The sequence below is a fragment of the Pinus tabuliformis genome, chromosome 1_2 (assembly GCF_031772625.1).
Source record: "Pinus tabuliformis cultivar Carrire ecotype Pingquan chromosome 1_2, CPIR1, whole genome shotgun sequence".
Taxonomy (NCBI): Eukaryota; Viridiplantae; Streptophyta; class Pinopsida; order Pinales; family Pinaceae; genus Pinus; species Pinus tabuliformis.
Genome location: NC_142298.1, coordinates 1,053,959,263 through 1,053,981,433, shown reverse-complemented (window position 1 = coordinate 1,053,981,433; position 22,171 = coordinate 1,053,959,263).

Below are 22,171 nucleotides of genomic sequence, written 5' to 3'. Positions count from 1 at the left end.
CGTTAAACTCGTAGGATTAGCCGTTTCCAGCTTGCATAAAGAAAGGATGTGGGGCAAAAGTCAAAACTTGCCAAATAGGAGCATAGCTTCGTGAGATAAAGCTCCTTAAAAAATAGCTATCTCACCTGAGGCGTTTCTTGTATTATGACTGGTATATTCGAGCAGTTTTAGCACACAGTTCATGCTCGTTAAAAAATAAACGCAAGATCCGAGCAGTTTTCGCACATAGTTCATGCTCGTTAAAAAATAAACATAAGTGGTGAGCAATCTTCCCCTAGAGTTCAAGCTCACCCAGAAAAAATGAACCGGTAAATAACCTTGGTAAATGTAACCTTTGACAGCCATATTAAAAGCCATTGGTCATGTTTATATGCCATCACCTCCATCCGTTCATTTGGCCAATCGTTCATCTCCATATGTTTGTTTACCCATTTTGAGGAACAGCTGCGAAGAGTGATTTCACTTAGCCATCCTTGTGACACTGCCGTGATTGGAATATTCCAACCTGTACCTAGAATCTGCTGCTATCCCTGTTTATCACTCGTTCCTCAAAAGACGAGTCTTCTTTGAGCTCTTTTCTCTTGACTCGTAAAATATGAAAAGTTTGCCGAGTTTTGGCCTTCCAGCTCGTTAAACGACCGGAAGAGCTATCCCTCCTCTAGATTTTAATCTTTTTGGACCTGAGGGATTATTGCACAAAAAGATCGAGCGCTTGTTTTGTTCGGCTCGTTAAAGCAATCGAAAATTCATCCCTTCTGTATTGTTTTATACTTTTTCGGACTTAAGGGATTAGATGACGAAAAAGGAATTCTGGAGTTGACTTTATGTACCTTTTCAGACTCTCTAAAAATGAAAAGGACCGAGTTATCCTTGTCGTTAGACTCGTTAAATTCATTAAATAGCGACAAACTTGTCTTTAGACGAGAACGAGTTTCCCTATCGCTAGGCTCGTTAAAACATAGCGATGGGCTTGCCCGAAGGGCAGGTTATAGAACAAGCATATGTTATCCTCCTCAAGCTTGATAAAAATAAAGAGGTACTGGTCAGCAATGACTGGGGAAAAATTGGGAGAACCTCACAGCTTTAATGGTAGCAAGTCGCTCTTGAACATGACACTTTGTCCTCCGTATCACATCGGGTTGGGTTGTTTCATTCACCGGTCTCATCACCATGGTCCTCGCCACACCATCCACATTTGGGGTAATGCTACCGATCCATCACATCAGTGTCGTTATATGTTCAAGAGATGTTGTTCTGCAAAGAGTCAACCGTGTCCCATCCACTGCCATACATTGTCCTTCATCCATTTCATGACCGCCACCCTGAATCATACATCACAGTTTGTTTTCACCTCATCACAATCACTAGCTCCGTTCCGTGTCACTGATGTGGGATTCATTAAGGCCCTCCTTTGACGGATCGCTCCTTGTCGACATCAGCTCATTATCTAAGGAGTTGATCTAGGAACAACCCCTTCAGTACTTTGAAGCTTGCATGCCTCAATGGCAAGTTTCTCACTTCCGGCGACAGTTATACATCAATGACCTTCGACCAGAAGATTTTGCATGGTGGTCGACGCCAAGTCCTTTATTCCCACCATGTGAATTGTACTGCTGTACCTTGAGGGTCATCATCCTTATCGGTGATTCCTCTCGCGCTTGTTGACGGTTTACATCATTGAGCGGTAATCAAGCGATGTCTTTCCATGTTCAACTTCAAGAAATTCTCACATGGATCGACTTGTACATCGAGTGAAGATCAGAAGAGATTGAAGACCCCGGATCTAGTTTCATCCATCCGGGCTGCGATATATATTCAGGATATAAAGACATTTGATATGTACATCATTGCAGCAGATAATCATCCTTCTCAAAGGATGATAATTTCAGCAGAGAATTATCAGTCTATCATCAGACGATCGTCTGTGCTATGTACCAAAATGAATTTATAAAGCTGAGCATGGGAATGCCCGCCTCAGCTAGATCATGAAAAAGTATGAAAAATAATGTATTGTATTGTATCTTATTACAGGACACTTCTCAGCAGATTGAATGAACTTCGGATCCTCCTAATAAAGCATTTCACCCGATAAACGACCTCATACTTTAGGGGGCATCTGTTATAGACAATTTTGTGCCTTGCAGCATCAGGCATGAATTGTCAATAATCCAAGGGATCCAAAGTCCCTAAACATGATGTTCCTACCCCTAGAGGAACAAGGTCAGCAAACCAACAGCTCTCAGATCAGTTCTCCACCTGAAAACACTCAAAAACAAGCAATCCTGAAATCAAAGCAGGTGCTCCACTAGGCTTCTGCGCTGAAACTCAACTCCTCCATGGTGTACCTGCGTTGCAAAGCAGGTAGAACAAAGGCCACCTGTGCTGAGCGAGATGGGACAAGTGGCACACTGAGTCATTGCTCTGGAATCTTCCAAAAATGACACTTGGATCAGGGATTTCGCCTTGTGATGAGTCAGAGGCTCTGTTTCTCCAAGTGGAAGCAAGGTTCTCCAAGTGGACTCAAGAACTGAAGATCAACTGAAGAGAGAGAGGACACAAGGCAGCTACACATCAGTTGCAAGCTGACTCATCCTTTCTCAATTCATCTATATATTGAGCTCTCTCCTATGAGCTCAGGAGGCTGGAATTTTGTGCAAAGTAATGATATGCTGTTGGTTTCACTATAGAACTATTGGGTGATTGCTTGAAGGAGGTGAAGAGGAGAAATTCTTTCTGCTGGGAGGTGTTGCTGGATTGGGGCCTTCAATGGTTGTAACACTCTCAGAACTTTACTTCTTCCATTAATAAAAGCTATTGAGGTTCTTCTATATGCACTTGTTTCAATGATGTGTTGTGATAACTGTATATTTGATTTATGCTAATCCTTGAATCAGTTATGATTGCATGCTTCTTGTAGTTTCCTTCTTTGTTATTTTGCAGGATCTCATTGTAGCTGGGCCAGCAAAAGAGCAAGGAGCTGGGAGCAAGCAAGCAAAGAGAAGAGTTTGGATTCGACATTAAGCGCAAGGCAACGGTTAGTGCATTTCTTCATTCTCTCTTGCTTTCATAAAGAAGTAAACCTTAAGTAGTTTTCTTTACAGTTGTTGCTGAGGTACTATCACCCTTAGAGTGGGATAGGGTCATCCGAATCGGATACTTTTCCCTACAACACGCAGTATTCAAGTCAAGCTGGAATTACAGCTAGTGGTTGGCTACCAGTACTTCCAGATCAACCAAGGGTTGTATATCCAACGCAACCAATTCAACCTGTGTCGAATGTTCCCACTACGCTGGTTGTTACAATCATGTCGCAATCACAGGCACAACCTGTTGTTTCTCAACCTCAACCTGTTCCTTCTTCCTTGGAACCTTAGGTTTCAAGGCAAAAGGCTCAATTTTCTCAGGTTGTGGTAGAATAGCCGCTTGTTTCTGGGGCTCAATCACAACCTTAGGTTAGTTTTCCTCTATCCGGAACAACTCAAGTACACATAGGTCCAGGTAATCCGCAACTTGGTCAATCTTCCAGTATTGGGAAGCAGCAAACGGTCCAACAACCATGGCTGCAGCAGCAAATGGTCCAACAACCATGGCTGTTGCAATATCAACAACCTCAATTACAGCAAACCCAACCCCAGTTTGGACATGGTTCACAAAATCAAACTAGATTTGGTCAATATCAAGCCTACAGAGGACCTAGGCAACAAGGCTTTGCAGGTTATGAACAGCCGTGTTTCCAAACCAGTTATCAAAAACCACCCTACATTGGTTATGTCCAACAACCTTATCAAGGTTACCAGACATGGATACCCTATGCTGGTATGGAAAGACCTATTGCTTAGGTGATTCCATCTTATCCTGGGTATGCTCCACCCAACCTGCTATCACTCAGGTTGTCCCTAAAGCTCCTTAAAGGGATACGGCCGAGGTAACCATAAACCAATCTTTGGGCTGCAGGTCCTAGCCTACCTGCAGTCAGAGAGGGCTCTCTCTTTATGATTTAGCTTTGTTGAAGATGATATTAGGCTAGCTATTGAGTTCAAAGGGTTTTGTTTATGTTTGGTGGGAAGGAGAATACTTTCAAGCAGAGAGGCAAAGCATAGTGTGGTAAGTTTCAAACCATTGGGCATGGAGTCATGGAGTAAGACTGCTGGTGCATTTTCTTGGTGACAAGAGGAATGAGGAGCAAGGTAGCCGCTCATGAAACAACATTTAAGCTTAAAGGTATGGAATAAGAGCTAAGGAAAAGAGAGGCAATTTAAGAGTCTCTCAATTAGATTAGCAGAAAGAAGATGAATAAATCTTATCTAGGAGCAACTAAGAATTCTTAGATAACAGTCATTCATATGTGAAATAGAGCAAACATGAGCCATAAAAGGAAATCATATTTATGCCTAAATCAAGAGGAAAACATTTAGAAGCCACAGAAACTGAGCATAGAGTGCATTTAAGCAAATTGTAAACTAATATTTTGTTCTGCGACCTGAGCATATATGAAATGAAAATAACAGAGATGAGGAACACTTATTGATTCATATCACAACACATGAATTCCACATTCACTTCTTCAGAACCAGTAACAACACATCAGACAGTCCATTCTCCAAGCTTTGAGCAGTCTTTGATTATAGAAAATAACAGGTATACAGTGCGAGTCTCTCGTGAAGTATATTAACCAACCAACCCTTAAAACAGTGCAGAGGGTGGTATATATAGGGAAAATATCCCAAAATATCTATTACAGCAGATCTTAAACAGATCTGAGGGAAATGAGTGCTTTCTAATCTAAGTTATCCTGAAATAAATGCATAATGATCTATCTAAGTGCTGCGCTGGGCAGCTGCCTCAAAAATGAGTTGAAATCTGTCCTTATGGCTCTGTGCTGTTCATTTAGCCATAACTGTGCTTTGGGCTCTGATCCACTGATCTTATGTGGCTTTAAATGCTTTAATCACTGATCTGAGAGCCTTAAATGGCTTAGAGCTGTTTTGTTGACTTTGCTGGGGAGCTCTTTAGTGTTTTCCCGCTTTGGGCCGCTGATATATCTTCACTGCTACACTTTGCCGCTTCCTGATACTCTTTGACAAGAATCTGGGCTTTATTTTTCCTTTGATACTCTTTGCCGCTTCAATCGGGCCACTTTTCTTTGCCCTGATATACTTGAAACTGTCAAATCGCCTCTTTCTCTCCTTTCAAGGCAAAAATAACTGCTGCTGATGTCCTCTGTGGCCTTTGGAATGCTATCGGCGCATGGTCGATCAAAATAATGCTAGACCTGAAGAAAACCGCCAAACAGAGGAGGATTTAATGCTACTGACTGTGCTGAGGCCGAGACTGGCTTTCTGGAGCAAAACAAGGCTTTGGAGCGATCCAAAATGGCTTGGGAATGCATGATTTCCCTTTATACCTGGGCGGGCACGGGCGCCGCACAGAAAACATTTAAATGGCCCTTTTATTATAAACAGGCGGAATGCCATAAAAACATGAATTTTCATTGAAAAACGGCCAAATAACGACGTTGTTCATTGAATTAAATCGTGGCAGTTGGATCCGGTGTGGGCCGATCCAATGGCCTAGATCTCATCACCATATCGCATCAGGGAGGACCGGGGGGTGGCACATATAGAATCGCCGAACTGCGCGGACCCGATATGCTATAGGCCCTTTGTTTATTTGAATCGGGTCTGGCGCATCGACGACGTCAATCAGCGAATTTAATAAAAAAGGGTTAGTAGACCCGAAATCTATATATGCTGCAGTTTATTATATTTCGGCTCCGCCCCGTCAGAGCCTTCCCTTTTCGCTGTGCAACGCCCCCTTACGGACCCGAAATCCTTTATATGCCACACCCTAATTTTATTTCGACTCCACTGGTCGGAGCCATATACATGGGGTGACCGCCGATTACATATGGGTCGTTGATCTGGGGCCCAAAAATGGATGGCTACGATTAATTCGGGAATTCGCTATCGGCGGGGTCATGGGGGCTGCCACATAGAAACGCCGAAATGTGGCGGACCCGATATGCTATTACAGGTCCACTTTATATGTTTTCGGGTCTGGTCCATCGGCATTAGTAAGTGATTTGGGGAAGAGGAAGAAAGGGGGAGTTAGGCATGCCTCGCTTGAAGTCCTCCAACTGAAAAACTGCCTTCAACTTGTGATATGATAGATATAACACTTGACAATATGAAATGGATCACAAGCCATGATTCTGCAACCAAAAAGCTACCTACCCGACCTACTCACCTAGCATTTTCTCTTCTTTTTGGTTTGGGTGCACTTGAACTAGCATACCCAGCTTTTCATTCTTTCTTCTTACTGTGCTCCTATCTACTTCTACACTTATTTTAGCCAGGGGCTCAGATTAAGCTGTTGAGCACCCTTGTTTCTCTACCTAACTACAAATCTGCCAAGATTAAGCTATTTGGACAGATGTTCATTCTCTATATTCTACAACAGGAAATTGAAACCTAGGGAGACCAAGATTAAGCTGTTTGGCCCTCCCTTAACTGAAAACTGATCAAAATGGATTACTCATCAAAACTGGAACAAAGCAGTAGCATTAAAACTAGCACACCTTCATGGATACTTCTCTGGTCATCTGTAGCAAATATGGAGCATTGCAGCAAGCAAAGTATGACATATTTGGCATGTAAAAATGTCGATCATGAAAGATGATTAACCTGTTGCAGCAGGAGGCTAACACAACGTAAATCAACAGTTGTCATTTGTAGCAACTCTAGAACTACCAGATTTGAACCGGCTCACGAATGATCCAATTGCATATGCCCCTTGGTGGCTGGTGATTCCACATAAACTCCCATCTGACATTCCAAAGTTCAATGGAATTCCAGGGGAAGACCCATCGAATCACGTAATGAATTTTCATTTATGGTGTTCATCCAACACTCTGAATGATGATTCGATTAGACTTTATCTTTTCCAGAGAATGCTTAGTGGTCCAGTAGTGAAATGGTATATTGAATTGACTAGAGCTTCTTTTGATAACTTCACCATTCTTACCACTACCTTTCTAACCCAGTTTCAGTTACCCATCAGGTACGAAACTAGAACAGAACTTCTTACCAACTTTAAACAGACTACCTCCACTCACATATCCGATCATATTCATGAGTGGTGGCGTCATCGTCAAATGGTAAAGACGTATGTTCCAGATCAGCTTTTAGTTGAGTGGTTTACAAAGTCCTTATTGCCATCTATCACTGAGGATGTGGCAAAAGGAGGAGTTGTCACAGAAGAGCAAGTCATTGCTTGTTCCCAATATTTGGATCTGATTTATACACAATCAGGCACACTTTATGACAAGATTCCTGATGCACCTAGACTAGCTTTTTCTATTCTACCCCCTCCAAAATCGAGTAGGAACTCTCATGCCCGCGACGGTGTGATCGGTTCCTCATGCACGCAAACGACGAGAGGACCATCTGTTCAAGCTCTTGCTATTTCTAGTTAAAATGCAAATGAAAACACTCTTGCCTCTGAGATTCATGTTGTGTCATCTACCAAGGGCAAAAATCCAAAGCAACCAGGAGGCAAGAATAAAGGGAAGAATAATAAGAAGAAATAGGAGAATTCCACTCCTGAAAAATCATCTAAAACCCTTACTGTGGCAAGCAAACCACCTCGTTATCCATGTTTGATATGCAATGACGAGCATTTTATGAGAGATTGTCCACATCGATTTGAGTTTTCTAAACTTTTGAAGAATTCAAATACCTCAGTGGTTTTGACAGATCCATTTTCAAACCCAGAGACACATATGGTTGCCACTAATAATGCTTCCACATCCCAAGTGCTTATGCTATCCATCGCAAATAAGAAAAATGATGTTTTGGTATTGACAAGGAATAAATATTACGGGGATTCGTCGTCGTCGAACAACCAGGCTACTGATCAACCTAGTTCTTCGACCATGAATTCACCAGAAGTTGTTCCACCGATTATTCCTGAATTAACAATTAAGCCACTGAAGGGAGTTGTACATAAATTGACATTTAATCCTCGTGCTCAAGCAAGCCAAAATTATAATATAGTTGAGGATCTAGCTCAATCGCCTTTTGCTATGTCGACACTTGAGGTATTGCAAAATTGTCCCTCCCAAAAGTAGGCTTTTTTATCAGCAATAGGTGGGATCGATCCTACAGATTCCAATCTTGTGGTTTTTAATCATACGGGATATACACCACAGTTACCAACACAACTAGCTTTCCTTATATAGGTAAAATCCCTCAACAAAAATGTTCATCGAACAATTATTAATGAGGGGGCCTCTACTTGTATTATGTCAATGAGTTTCTGGAAAACTCTTGGTTCACCATCCTTGTCACGATCACCAACAACACTAAAAACTTTCGATGGAAGAACGTACACTCCATACGGGATTTTAAGTAGCTTTCAAGTAGAACTAGGGGGCAAAACAATATATATTGAAGTTGAGGTCGTTGATGGACTCCTTGATTACAATATCTTACTGGGAAGGCCTTGGGTTTATGCTATGGCTGTAGTTGTGTCCACATACTTTCGAACGATTGCATTTGCCTTCAAAGGTGGAATCACAGTCATCTACCAACTAGCCTTTTTTTCTAATAGTTCACAAGCTACTGGAATTATTCCATTGATACATGGAAATTCACAATCGCTTCAAAATGTTGGAGTAGGTCTCCTAAAAGATCCTTCTTTGATGGGTACTTTTACCCTACCATCACCATCTGGTCTCACGGAAGTAGGAATGGTGAAAACCTACAACATGATCTCTTCTACATCATTTGGGTTTAAGAAGAGTTCCAATTATTTTGAGAGTGATGATCATCGCGAGGCGTTGCTGCCAATCCCCATCGAATATTTGTAGCAATCAATCTATTGGGCTTGTGCGGCGAACCCAAATCCACACTCGACAGTTGTTTGGGTAGATAGGTCTTTAGAATATGGTACCTCTTCTAATCCTTGGTCTCGTATACATTCTACAGGTGAAGGAATCATCTGATCAATGATGATAGGAGAGACACCGTGGGAATATTATCATCATTGTTCCCACCTTCGAGATGACAATGAAGATTATTCAAAATACCTCAATCACCCTTCAATCGTTGATTTTTTATTGAATTCTATAAATACAGTCGATTCTGAGTGAAATCTGTCTAACATTGAAGAAACTATCTCCATTAATATTTTGACCAAACCTAATGTTGTAGAGAATATTCATGTCAGCAAATCTTGTTCTCCATCAGAACTAGAAAATTATTGTGCTCTTTTTCGCGAATTCAGAGATGTCTTTGCATGGTCTTATGAGGAAATGCCAGGCATTGACTCAAGAATTGTTGAACATGAGATCAAGATGTATCCTGATGTCAAACCAGTACGACAACGGCTTCGACTTGTTCATCCAAAGAAAGCTGCTGCCATTAAAGCAGAGGTTGAAAAACTTTTCTGTGCTGGTTTCATTTACCCTATACCTCTCACTGATTGGGTATCGAATATTGTTCCTGTAATGAAAAAACAAGGAACGATAAGAGTGTGCATTGATTATAGGGATGTAAATCAAGCATGTCCGAAGGACAACTATCCTACACCCTTTATCGACCAGATTATTGATGAATGTGCCAGATGTGAAATCTTTTCATTTATGGATGGATTTTCCAGATACAATCAAATCAATATCCGTCCACATGACCAATCAAAAATTGCATTTATATGCCCGTGGGGCACATTCGCATATCGTAAATTACCTTTTGATTTGAAGAACGCAGGTGCAACTTTTAAGAGGGCAATGAATTACGCCTTCCATGACGTAAAAAACATAGTTCAACCATATCTTGATGATTTTCCTGCTCATTTGCGAAATCGGACTGATGATCCACAACATTTGAGAGCCATATTTTTGCGTTGCCGACACTACAAGATAAGACTACAAGTGCAAAATTCACCATATTCATATTGTGAATTCATTGATCAATTTGTTTACCCAGTCTCTTGCTTATTGATGAGGTCCCCTCCTCCCAGAGTGTCATTTGAAATACAGAAAACCCTGCAGCTCTCCAAGAATTATAAAATAGGTGATTGGTACCTATACCAGGATCATACAGTCATCAGAATCTATGGTTGTGAGCTCTGTCCATACAGGCTCCCAAAATATGTGCCCATGAGACTGTTTGCCTTGGAGTATTATAGGCAGCTCATTCACTCTGACCTCACTCACTTTCACAGTGCCAAAAAGAAAGCCCATCTCAAGTTCAAAAACCACCTGGACCCCTTCATTATGAATAAAAAATAGGGATGGCAAGATGCTGAACAAATCCTCAAAGATAAGTACAAGCTCTCAAAAAGCTTCCGGTGGGTCCCTTATGACCCTGAAGGCTTCATCACTTCTAGAAGGGTTAAGTACAGGCTTCTAGGCTATGATAATTGCAAATATCCACATATTGAACAGTATGCCAATCAGCAAGAATGGAAACAAGACACATTAATTGAGAAATTAACTGAAGAAGAGATAATGCAAAAGAATTTCAAGGATTTGGAGAAAACTCTTGACTTAGATTCTATGCAGCAGGTATTCTTCAAGCAACCACACCCAGTGGGAGAAGGGACCTCAGCCACAACAACTGAACCAGCCACCCAGGCGCCTCCTACAGCAGCATCAAGTACAGATAAAGGTAAAGGAATAATGGGTGCTGAAGAGGAAGCACTAAAAGAACAACCTGCCCCCTCAATTGGGCAGCAACAAGAGCAGACCCCGGCAACGCAAACAGAGCCACCAGCAGTGCCAATTTTGCAGACTTCAGCACATGAGAAGAGGGGTAAGAAAAGAGACAGGGAAGAGTCCACTCCTGCAAGTGGATCCTCCCAGCAACCTGAGGCCAAGAGGCAAAAGGTTGACTCCTCTGAGATAGAAGAAATTAGTGAAGAAGTCCTTGACAGTCCAAGGAAAGATAGGGAAGGCAGCCAGTAAACGGGTACAAGCTCCTTTCAGCAGGAGCAGGGATTACAGCTTGGTTTGGAGGTGTCCTCCTCCACTCAGCAGAGCAAGAAGCCTACAAGTACTAAGGCTTCTTTCAAACAAATAAAGGCACAAAATGACTTGCTGAGAGTAGAAGTGTATAAACAATTTCTAAAGGCAACACCAGCCAAGCAAGAAAGGCTGATGTCTGTATATGACCTACAAGAGGAGAAAATGATCCTCAGCCACTTCAAACCTAAGGTGCCGCAGCCTAAATCAGCTGCAGATTTTGTAAGGACAAGGGTGGAGGTCATGGCAAAGGACATTCACCCCATGGACCAGATCGAATTGCACAAACAGACTGGAGAAATGGTCTATGCCACCTTGGTGGACAGGGCAACAATGGCCCATGAATTAAAAGAATCATTGAAGAATACCAACATTCAGTTGGATTTTGAGAGGATGTCCTCCATGGCCAAGGACAATAGGATCAAATCATTAGAGGACATCATTATAGACCTAGGACATGATCCTAAGGACCCAAAGGGTGTGAGGGCCCTCATGAAGAAGAAAGAAGATGACCTTAATGCATTAAAGAAAAGGTTAAAGCTGCTACCCACCGAGCACCCCCAAACAGCAGAATTGCAGAAGGAGAAGGAGGCCGATGAGCAACTTGATCTTATAATGCAGCTCAACCAGAAGGTCCTTGATTTAGAAAAGGAGCTTGAAGGGGCACTACAAGATAAGCAGGGAGAATCCACATCCCAAGCTCCTCCAACTACTTCAACCACTGCAACAACTACAGAGGCAGCAGTAGCCCCTGTAACAACCACAGCCACAACAGAAACAACAGCAACAACAACAGCCCCAGAGTCCAGTTTAAACATGGAAGATTTGACTAAGGCTATTAAAGAAATGGAGCTCCAGGCTACTGAGATAAAGCAGGCCAAGGAAAAGTTGGCAGAGCTAGAGGCCAAATATGATAAATAAAAAATGACTGTGGCAGAGCAAGGTAGAGAAATAAAGGCCCTCAAAGAGAAAATAAAGGCCTTGGAGAAAGAGCTCAAACTAGAAAGTGCTATGGCAGAAATAAAAAGAATTTTGTGGGCCCAAATTGAACAATCCATTACTAGACAATGGAAGTCAATTAAGACCATGCATGAACAAATGGAGTTAATAGGCAAAGCACAGATTGAGATCCAACAAGCCAGAACAGTACTGGGCAACAGGCCTGAGCAGGCCAATAGAATGATACATTTTTTGAACAATCAGACCCAGGAGGAGCTAGCAGCCATCAATATTGTTAACATAATAGATGCTTTTCTCACAGCTAAAAAGGTGCTAACTCTTAGGAATTTTGTGCAAACGGTGGAGAGGAAATGCCAGGAAATACAGGCTGAGGTGGATGAATATAAGCTCAAAATGGGAGCACTGCAAGCAAAGGGACTGCCCAGCCTACTAACTGGCACAGGAAAACTGCTCCCTCGTGAGCAATATGCCAACAGGATGTCAACCTTTGTTGAAAATCAAATCACTGCATCTGGCAGTACTTCTGAGGAAACAGGGCCTCCAACAGGGCAGAGCCTTTATGACAAACTTGAGAATCTATTTTTTATTGAAAATGAAATCCACCACCTTTTTGAGGTTCCTCCTAACTTTTACAGGTATACAGAGGCAGATGAAACATTGGTGAAAATTCAAAGACACCAGCTGCCCAAAGAGGATTGGTGGCAGGCAATGCCACAAATTTTGCCGCAGTAGTCTCAGTTGCTCGGTCCTAGGCAAACAACAGAATAAAGACAACATTTAAGGCAGCCGAAAGGGTGACTCAGCATATAGACAACGACAGCAAGCCAAGAGATAACAAATACGCAATTTTTGGACAACATATCCTCAGCCGACTCCAACGGCCACAAAGTCAACATTTTCTGACCATTTTGGACAGCTAAGGCACTGAAGAGTTACTACAACATTTACTTTCTCAGCCACAATGCTCCAGGAGTTGGCACGACATTAATGAAACATTTACTCATCAGCTAGATATTTTCTTATGTAAATTATGTATATATACCTCCCCTGGCAACGTATAAGGGGTTGGTGATTTTCATTCAGAGGCAAATGTATTGTATATTTTCAGATTATCTAATGCAAAAGGCTGGAAAAGCTCAGTGACTTCCTGAATGTTTGATGTCTTGGTGATGCTATGCATGTTGTTGCAGAATTCCTGTGCTGTCTGATGGAACAATAAGTTTTCTCAATCTATGTTTTGTCTTCTTGTGTTTATTTAAATCATACACATGTTTCACTAATCTAGCAGTAGAGAAAAGGAATAGTACAGGAAATGTTTGGTTACACCTTGTGCTCAATCTCTATTGCTGAAAATGTTTTCTTCAGAATTGATCATGAACATGAATTCTTAATTGCTCATGTTTTCATTAATTCTATAAATATGAATGTTATGTAAAAATTCTTCACTGCTTCTAAATAATATTCTCACTGTTTCTCCATACCAGTTTGTTGAAAGATCCTTAATTTCCTTTCATACCCTGGTTACATCACACTTAAATCACAGATTCAAAGAATTGTTTCTCAGACACTTATCTGGCTCTGCAGCATCACTATTGTAACAACACAGACATATCAAACAGATTAAGCATCACTGACTCCATGCCCAATGGCCTAGAACACCCTGGTAAGCACACATATATCTTGACTGAAGTCATCATCCAGCAAATTCCAAAACAAAACCTTGAGCATCATAACTAGCCTAAAATATTATACAAACAAAGTTAAATCACAAAGAGAGAGCCCTCTCTAGTCATAGGTAGGCTAGAACCTGTGACCAAAAGATTGGTTAGTGGTTACCTCGGTCGTATTCCCTTGGGAGTCAAAGGGAACAACTTGAGTGATAACAGAATACATTGTATATAGTACAACATCAAGTTCAATGGGTGGTTCATTAATTTAATTTATAAGAAAATTCAAAAATTGTATTTAAAATGAAAAACCAACTTATAATTTTTTTTTGAAATTTTAAACAAATTATATATAATTTAAATTTAATTTGACCAAATTATATATTTAAAAGAAAAGACTAGTTATTGATGTCTCATTAATTTTATTTATATGAAATTTGTTGGCTTATATGGGCCTGACCCAGGTTCGAAAGAGTTATTTAGCCAAACAAATCCCGCAGCTACCGGCCCTTTCGGCAACAGCCCGCGGAGCGCGGACTGAGGTCTCACCCGAGGTAGTAGGGGAGGGTGCTGGAACCAGGTTTCCGCACCCTATGGATGTCTTGTTGTGGTCTAGAGATTTCACGCACTAGTTTACAGCTCCGCGCTACTTGGTATTTGCACAAATCCATCTTGAGTATATCTTTCTTATTAGTGCGCTATTCTATTGGAGGATGTGGTTACAAATTAACAAGGTCTTTAAGCAAACATTTAACCAACACAACTAATTCGTGCTTTAAAATGAACCCAGATTTACATTCATTCAAACCATAAGTAGATTAAAGTAAACAGAGATTAAAGTTTCTGAAGAAACTTATCTTTATTTCCACTTTATCCTTAATACATCCAGATCCGCCCTGTGCACTCAACTACAGGGGTCCATGCACATAGCTGCGGACTTTCCAGGCCTCTAAGCACGTAGCTACAGAGCCTCTACCTACTACCCCAACCCTCGACTTGGACTTACAAATGCTTTCAGACTGTCTTCTTCAAAAACCCATTACATTCCATCATTTTTCCAAAAATAACTGCCTTTCCCTCATAGAGTCACACTCTATTTATATCCTTCCTTGGCCCGCGATCCCTGCGCGGGCCGACTCTATTTATATTTCTTTACATTATTTTCGGGTGGACTACCCTTTGACTCAATCCTACTATAATTTTCACTCTGCATACTTCGGAGTTTTTACAATAATTTAATCCTACTTTTTGGGCTTTCTGCCCCAAAACTATTACATGAGACCTCCGCTACCCATCATTCCCCCAACACAATCATCGTGACTCGTCCTAAGTCACTCGCTAGCGTAGCTAGATGCTCTGCCTTGGCTTCATGTTTCGCCTCCCTTTGAGTGGCACTCGTCGTCCTGCTGCTCCTTCATTGTCTCCTGCAATGCTTCATTTGGCTCCTGCTTCAGTGTTTCTACCACGTCTTGCAACTAATGATGCTTATTCTTCTCTGCTCGGTTAACACAAAACACCCCCTTATAGGATTTTAATGCGAGCGGGGGAGCCACATACAAGACCTCCTGGTACCACCGCAACCACTTTTGACCTTCGTATCTTCTCTTCACACTGTCTGCCGCAGCTTGTGTTGCAATTTTGCAAGACCCTAGCTGCTGTCCGCAAGATCCCAATCTTCGAGGGACATCAGAGATGACTTAGTAACTGCATATCTACCCGTGGTCGCTGTTTGTCCATCCTTTCATTGTTCTGTTGTAGTGCGTCGACCTGCCCCTAGGCGAGGCGATGACATCCGAACCAATTCTACTTTGTGTTCCCTCTTTTCCGGTACATCCCCTACTAGTGATGTTGTAGCCTGCAGTATGCCCATAGCTATCACCCCCATACTCCTTAGACAATCCTACTTCTCCATTGGCCAAATTACTACCTCCAGGCGTATGCCTTGTGCAGAGATAATGAACAGCTCCATCTGTGTTTCCGAAGTGTAGGCCACCCAGTGGATTCCCCTCAGTGATTTATAAGCCATGCAAATTTCAAATGCACTGATTGCCGCATATTCCAGTTCGTGTAAACTTTTCATGTAAAACCTGTGGCATCTCGTTCCATATCTGGCTCATAATGTTTCTCTTAATTTCCCGTCGCCCTCTCCCTTTTTCCATAATGCAAACATCTTGTCATGAATAGTGATATCAACGGTCATCATTCCTTTTATTAGCGTGTCCACGGGAGCCTTCTCATGCGACCACGACCCTTGTGTTTGGTCAAATGTACATGCACCATAGTACTCGCGCATCTATCCCCCAGGCTACTTTATCGTCCCACTCTCTCTTTCAAATGGGTGGAGCAGTGAGACTATTTTCTGAACGGCTAGTCAGGTGGTTGGCCCGCCCGTGTAGAGATTTAGCTGACTATCATTCACTCTTCCCAAGAAGGAGTCTCCATTGAGTTTAGCCAGTTGAACCGCGCCCCCATTGGTAACCACTTTGACGACATAGGGTCCCAACCAGTGCATGCAGAGTTTACCTAGGAATTTTTCGAACTTAATGTCATAAAGCAATACCAAATCATTCTCCTTGAAGGTGTGCACCTTGACATGGAAATTGTGCCACGCTTTCTCACGCTATTTCTATACCTGCTGATGGAATCCAACCAATTACCATTCCTCTTCCAATTCTTCTAGCTGTACGAGCCTCTCTTCTAATGCCCTGAGGTCTGCCATACCTATGATTATTGCGATCCACAGACTAGGCACAATATATTCCATAGGCATAACAGCCTCCTTGCCATAGACTAAGTGAAACAGTGTCTGGCCTGTCAATTTCTTGCACATAATTTGATATGCCCATAGCACAACAGGAATGTGCAAGTCCTAGTCATTGCATTGTGCATTATAGACCTTAGTCAACGCGTTCTCCAAAATTTTGTTGAAGGCCTCGACGGTCCAATTTTCTTGCGAATGGTAGGGCGTACTCTGTTGGTGATATATATGAAATTCCTCTGTGAGTGCACTAATCGTTTCATTCAGAAAATGTGTTCCCCTATCACTCATGAGAATTTTGGGGCAGCCAAACCTGGTCAGGACGTTCTCGAACAAAAATTTTGCTACTATCGCAGCCATGGAATCCTTAATTGCCTGCGCCTCTACCCATCGGGTCAAATATCTGGTCACAGTGATGATATAACGCATGCCTCTCTTTCCTCACGGGCCAATAGGCCCGACGAAGTCGATCACCCATTTCTCAAATGGTTGTAGCGTTATCTGTGGCTGAAGTGGCATTTCATCCCTTCGCGATAGTTTGCCCATCCGTTGACATACATTGCAGGCTCAACAGTATGCTTTCGAATCTTGATGTAGAGTGGGCCACCATAATCCGGCGCGAAGAATCTTCTAGGCTGTGGCACGGCCCGCATAATGTCTGCCAGCAACCCCTCCATGTGCTTCGGCCAGGATCTGTCCGCGCTTGAATTCCGATACATATCGACGCAATATTTCATCGTTGCCCATCTTGTAGAGGTGGCCTACAATTACGGTAAAATCTGCGGCGCGTATCAGTAATTCCTTCTTCTGTTGGATAGAATACCGCTGCGGCGCAATTCCCATAGTTAAAAAGTGGATAATATCTTCAAAGTGGCCATCTGCAATGCACATGGCATATAACTAGGCATCCAGGAGCCCCTCCTCTAGATTTGTTGGTTCTTCGCTAGTCTCATTTCAGGACAGGTGATCCGGTCCTGCATTCAGACATCTCGGCTTTACAACAACCTCAAAGTCATATTCTTGGGATAGCAGCAACCATTAACTTTATGCGCCCCCACAACACAGGCTTATTCATTAGGTATTTGAGCATAGAGTGATAAGTGTACATCTTCAAATGTCCTCCGAGCAGATAGTGACGAAACTTTTGGAGCACGTATACCATCACCAATCCCTCTTGCTCAGTAGTAGAGTAATTCTTTTCTGCTTTGGACAACCTGCGACTTGCGAATGCAATAGGGTGATCAATTCCTTCCACTCCTTCTTGAGTGAGTACCACACCCAACACGATACATGACGCATTGACATGTACATGAAATTCAATGTCCCACTTTGGAAATACCAAGATAGGGACGAATTCCATCTTTTCCTTAAGCGTTTCCAGGTTTTTGTTACATTCCTCGTTCTAGCAATATGTAGCATCCTTCTTCAGTAACTGTTCCATTGGAGCCGTGATCTGGGCATAGTTTTTTATAAACTTCTGATAGTATCCTGTTAACACCCAGGTTGTTCCCTATGATTCCCAAGGGAATACGGCCGGGGTAACCACTAACCAATCTTTGGATCACAATTTCTAGCCAAACTGTAATCAGAGAGGGCTCTCTCTTTATGATTTGTCTCTGTTATGGTGGTGTTTTAGGCTAGCTATTATGCTCAGGTTTTGGTTTATGTTTTGGTTGAAGGATTTCTTTCAGGTCTTATGATATATTGTTTAGAGAGTAAAATACCATTGGGCAATGGAGTCTGGAGTTGTGAAATGCTTAGAAATGAAGGACTGGTGGTGTTCAAACTGCAGGGCCTATTGTGTATCTTAGACAAACAAAGTTAGCTTAAATGGTGATGTATGTCAACCAACAGAAAGCAATTAAGAATTTTCTATTAAGCTGGTGATGTGAAAGTGAACACGCTGCACAGGAGCAAACTTGAATTCCTGTGACAAAGGCCACTGTGAAAGGTGTATTCTGAAAGTGCAGCAATTAAGAATTACACTTATCTAGATTACAGCTGAAGAAAAACATTCATAAACAACACAGATTGAACTCAGGGTACTCAGTGAATAAATCCTGAAAGTTATTCTTTTTCCTTGTTGCTTAGTATTGAAAATCAGATAACATATATGGATTTTAACAAAACAACTAATTGACAGAGAGAGTTACAGAGACTTATTGTATGGTGAAATACACAGGAATCCAGCAGTTATCAACAGACACCAGAACGCATTCAACACTTCAGAAATCCGAGAAATTCCATCACTTTCTTTATTAAACGTCTGAAAGGATTACAACATAAGAATTTCTTTAGGAGAAATCAACAACAACCCTTGCAAGCTCATGCGAAGGGGACTTTATAGGAATGCTTATACAAAATATCTCAGGCATTGAGTCATCTGAGAGAGAAAATATCTTCATAAATTCGTACAGAAAGTAGAAAATAAGTTATTACAACTTTGAATGCATTATGAATGCTCTTTATGTCCGTCAGAGGATTATTTGACCTTTGGAGGTCATTGAGTCGGTTGAGACGCTTTGCTTTAATGCTGAATAATGTGTCTTTATTTCTTGTTGCGCTGCGTTTTCTCGGCCCTGCCACCTGTAGATTTCCATTTCTGCCTTGTTGGCCGATAGATCTGCTGAGTTGGCTCAGCTTCAATCCACCATGCATGCTGATTTTGTTAAACTGTGCTTTGCATGACAACTGATATTTTTAAGAAACAAAATTGTTAAGTGGCTCCATGTTTACAAAATATTCTGTATTGCATTTGTCCACCATTCTTGCGTAGGGAGTTGATGCCTAAGAATGGAATCCATTGTCTCCTCTGCCTCTGTATATTTGAAAAAATTGGGAGCCACCCCAAACAGGTGCTTGATCTCATTCATTACAAAAAACACATTCTCGACTCTGTTGTAGAGAGTCTGTCCTATGGCTGGCCCTGTCTCCTCTGAGGTTCTGGGCTTCTCATTGATCTGACCAGTGGAAAATGTGTTGACCCGTTTGGCATACTGGTCATGTGTGAACAATCTCCCTGCGCTGTTCAGTAAGCCAGGGAGTCCTCTGCTTTCTAACACTTGAAATTTTTCCAGAAACTTGTTCACCTCAGTCTGCATATCCTGGGTTCTTCTTTCCAATGTCTGCACTAAGTTTCTCAGTGTGAGAACCCTTTTGACCATTTGGATAGTCTCAGTTCTGTTTGCAATTCCCATGGCAGCTAACTGAGAACTTGTTCTGTGGTTAAGTACATTGATCATTCTGGTGGCCACTTCAGGCATATTGCTCAATTGAGCTCTTGATCTGTGAATCTCCCTCTGTGCCTTTGGGATGAGCTCTAGTTGCTCATGGATAGTTTCAATATATGGCCACTGCTCATTGATAGATTGACCAATGTTAGCCCATAGCACTATTTTCAGTTCGGCCACCACTTTATCTAACTTGAGCTCATTCTCTAGCTCTTTTATTTTGTTTTTGAGGGCTTTGACCTCCCTGTCCTTCTCTGCCACAGTTTGTTTGGATTTATCATATCTATCATTGATTTTAGCCAAAGATTCTTTGGCTGAATTGAGCTCCAACATTTGAGCTTCCAGGATTTGGATTTCGTTCTTCAGCTTTTGCATATCTAGGCTTTGGGCCTGCTCTGTAGTTGTTGGCGCTGCTGAAGTAGATGTTGCTGTTTGTTCGGTCTGTTGAGGAGGATGGGCAGTGATAGGAGCAGTTTCCTCAAGATTGATGATCTGAGGAGGAGGCTGAGCAGTCTGCCCTTCTTCTCTTTGTTTCAGAGATTTCTGTAATGCTACCTTTGCAGCCTTTGATTCTCCCAACTTCTCTTGTGCTTGAACCAGCTGTTTATAAATGGAGATCAACAAATCTGTGGTGTCTTTCTCATGCCTTTGTTGGGCTACCTCATCTGTCTGAGGGTGAATGGTAGCTGGGATCTTGATTTTCTTTCTCATGGCAGCCATGTCAGCATCCCTCAACTTCAAGATTTCCTGTATCCCTGAAATATCTTTGGGATCATGCCCAATTTTAATGATTATGTCTTCCAGGGACCTTATTCTGTTGTCCTTTGCTTGGGATGATGCCTTCTCCAATTCCAGTTGAGAGGCTGTGGCATTGAGGCTGCTCTTTAGCTTATAATTTTCCAATGTTTCATCTGCTAAGGAGGCATACACCATCTCACCAGTTTGTTTGTGCAGTTCAATTTTGTCCATTGGGTGTATGTCTTTGGCCATGACCTCCAGGTTGGTCCTGAGGTAATCTGAGGCAGATTAGGGCTGCAGTGCTGTGGGCATAAAATGACTCATGATCATTTTGCCTTCACCTATATCAAAGGCAGACATAAGTCTCTGCTAATTAGTAGGAGCCATGTTTAGCAAATGATTGTATAGCTGTATTTTGATAGGCTCATTCCTCCATTTGATGTCTATAAATTGCTGTTTGATGCTCATTTGTCCTTCTTTTTGCTGGCTGGAGGAGCTGACCTCCCCTCCCATAGTCCTGTCCTGTTCCTGCTGGAAGGAACTTGCTGAAGCTTCTCTGCTGGGTGGGCCCATGCCCAATGCCTGTCTTATTGCTATGTCCTCCTTTGAAAAATCATTTAATCTTTGTCTTTTTTCTCCCTGGTTGATAGATGAAGTGAGGGGAGTTTCTCTATCCCTTTTTCTGCTTAAGTCCTCCTTTTGAGGAGTTTGGAGGATCGAGGCATCAGTGGTGACTTCTGGCCTAGGAGGCACTATGTTCTGAGCCTGTTGCTCAGTGGAAGTTGGAGTATCAATTACTCTCTCCTGCTGTAAGGGCTGCTGTCTGTCATGTTGCCCTTTTTCTTGCTGCAAATCTTGTTGCTGTTGTTGCTCTGCCTGCTGCTGCTCTTCTTTATCTGTCTGCTCTTGAGTCACTGGAGGTGACTGCTCCTTCTCTTGATGTGTCTGCTCTGTCTCCATTGCCTTTTCTTTGCCTTTGCTGGATATGTTTTCAGTGGCCTTGGCAGTTTGCTGTTTGGCAGTTGAGGAGGATGCAGCTGCTCCCGCTTGTGTGCTTGGTAGTGTGAATACCTGTGAACAAAGTTCAAGGTCAGCCATCTTCTTTAGATTCCTTAGTGCCCTCTTATTTAACTCTTCTTGTGACATGGGCTCTTCTAAGGTCCCTCTCCTCCATTTGTCTTGGTTTGCATATTTTTCAATTTGAGGGATACTATGGTGATCATAGGCAGATAACTTGTATTTGAGCCTCCTCTGAGATATGAAATGATTAGGGTCATAGGGAGACCATAGGAAACTAGTTTGCAGGCCAAGGCCCTCAAGCATTCTCTCTGCTTCCCTCCATCCTTGCTCCCTCTCGTTGTAGATAAAATGGCCAAGTTGGCTTTTCACCTTCAACTGTGCCTTTTTGCCTCTCCCTGAAAAGTGAAGCACATCAACTCTGCCAAATTGCCTAAAGTACTCTAGGGCAAATAGCCTCATAGGCACATACTTAGGTAGTTTGAATGGAAGTAGATCACACCCATATATCCTGATGACAGTGTGGTTTTGGTAGAAGTACCAATCCCCAATGCTGTAAACTTTGGACAGCTGAAGAATTCTCTGCATGTCATCAGTGAGTCTCGGAGGAGGTGAACTCATCATCATTGCCATAGCTGGATGGATGAACAGATCCATGAATTCACAGTAAGTGTATGGAGACTCAGGTCTAATGTGGAAGATAGAAGACCAATAGACCACTGATCTGGGATTTCCTAGGGCATCCATTCTTTTGATTGAGAAATGAAATTTCTCATGT